The sequence below is a fragment of the Balaenoptera borealis genome, assembly GCF_965194805.1.
Source record: "Balaenoptera borealis genome assembly, chromosome: 13".
NCBI classification, from domain to species: Eukaryota; Metazoa; Chordata; class Mammalia; order Artiodactyla; family Balaenopteridae; genus Balaenoptera; species Balaenoptera borealis.
Genome location: NC_138870.1, coordinates 89,541,001 through 89,543,425, shown reverse-complemented (window position 1 = coordinate 89,543,425; position 2,425 = coordinate 89,541,001).

Genomic DNA, 2,425 nt, shown 5'->3' with positions numbered 1-2,425 from the left:
CAAGCCACTTGCACCTGCAGAAACAGCAATGCTGTCCCATAGTGAAAGGCAGGCAGCCGCAGTGCGGCTGAGAAGCTGGCGTCCCTCCATGTGAGTGAGGCTGGGGGGCAGGGGAGGAAGAACAAAGCACCCTCTTTGACAGCCCTACGACACGCCCTGGGATTCCACACCTAATAAGCTCTTCAGGGCGCTCTCTCAGCTTCTCGGGCGCCGGCTGTTTCCCCTGCGTGTTCTCTGAAGAGCCAGATCTGACTCATCCAGACCGCACACCTGGGCCTGTGGTTTGGGCCGTGGCAGAGGGCAAAGGAGAAGGGAGCTACCGTAGGGCCAGGGATGCACGCGGTAAACCCTGGTGTGGGAGACCCTGCTTTGCAGGCAGGCAGCCTTGCCTCCCTCCACTGTCTCCAGTAACACGAAGGGGCCCGTTTGTCTTTCTTAAACTGGGTCCAAAGAGCTTCACCTGGGATGAGGGAAGATGGCTGTGTGCTGGAGCCACTGGGGTGTCAGGCCGGAGGGAAGGGAGGATGGGGCAGGCATATAAAACACACGGAGGTGCTGAAGGGTGGCTGTTTCGTGTTGGGGCAATACCGAGGCAGAGAAAGGCATCTCGTTCTACTTGCTGGTCTCAGGCACTTCCTTTCTGACCAAAACAAGGGAAAGCAACATATTTTATTGCTGTTGCACGATACAGTCTAAAAACACATCTCTTGGGCAGTCTTTTATTAAAACTTTATTGTGCATCTCCCCAGCCAGGACTCCTGCTCTTGCTACAAAAAGGCTCAGCCCTGCCCTGGTCCCAAGCCAACCCTGACTTCCGGCGGCTTCCTTTTAATGCATTTAAAGAAATATGTGAGACCTCCTGCGACCGGCTGGCACAGGGCTGGGCAGCAGAGTGCAAAGGTGCAGAAGACGGCCTCCACTTCCACATCTCGCAGTCCAGCCCCACTCCCCACATACACGTACCCCCCGCCCCAGGCCAGTGGGCTTCTTCTTAAGCTCTGGGTTCAACCTCAGCGCTACGGCTCGCCAGCTGTGTGACCTCAGGCAGGAAATGTATTCTCTTAGAAACTGCTTTCTCATTTGCAAAATGGGAATAATCACTCCCGTCCTGCCCACCTCATCATGGTAGCTGTGTAGCCTTGAGACAACAGTCACAGAAGACTTGGAAGAAATGAAACATTATATAAAATGTGGACACCAAAAAGGGCTTAAAACTCCTCAACTGGCATAAATGGCAAACATGCGGGGCTTCAGGCGTGACACGACGCCTCCCACAAGGCATCAATGGTGGAGGCGCTATAAGCCCGCAGGGTCCTTATCAGCTTTATTCCAATGCTGATGAAATTCCCTGGCCACATGTACGACTCTAAGAGACCATCCAGAACCAAAGTAAGTAGACCCAAACACCTACACAGCTTCCTTCCTGGCTCTCCTCAAGTGACTTGTTTTTACTGGAACCTAGTTTCCTCTTCCTGTCTGGGAAACTCTGTTTACAACATCTAGCTCTGTAAGGAAAGCAAAGAAGAAAGCTCTTTCCACCAAACAGCCTTGGAATTTCACCAGGTTACCCTTCTAACCTGAACCAAAATAGGCCATGACTCATCACTTGTGCTTGGGGGACCCCATTTCCCATTTATCTTCCCAGGAGATCACATCCTGCATGATTATCAGTAAAAAGCAAGCTGCAGGCACACCTCCGTGGGAAAAAAAAATTAGGAAAAAAATTCACTTTTGGAAACTCCATCCTCACCACACTCCCTTACAATATCCAAGCTCCCTGCAGGCAATTCTCCATCATCTTATCCTTGTCTAGCCCTTTAGCACTCTCCTATCAACTGAAAAAAAATGCACTTGAGAGTTGTGAATTTTTTATTTGGGGCAAATGAGGACTATAGCCCAGGAGACAGCATTTCAGATAGCTCTGAGAAATTGCTCCAAAGAGGTAGGGGGGAAGGTCAGTATATATGTGATTTTGGTGAAGGGGGAGTACATGTAATCAAGCACATATTTTTTTCAGAAGGTTTCTGCTAGTCTCATGAAGGTTACTGCTAGTCACGAGGAGCAGACGTCACCTTGAAGGATATTAGTGCTTTTCTAGATACAAGGAGATGCAAGAATTGGGCTCATAAAATCTTCTCCTGAAAATATCTGAAGACCCGTTCTGCCAGTTCTTCCCAGAGCACAGAGGGCCTCATTCCTGATCTGCACCCTGAACTCCTTTCAGGGGGTGTTGATGGTCAGCAGCTGCAGCGGCTCATGATTTGATCCTTGTAGAGGTAGATGGCAAGTGCCAATTTGTGGGTGACACTCCCCACTGCTGTCTGCTCATCCAAGTCTAATTGTCCTTCAACGCTTACCCCTTCACCTCAAGTCGACAAATTCTTGGCTGCTTGACCCTGGACACAGCTCTTCAAATTTTAGTTTC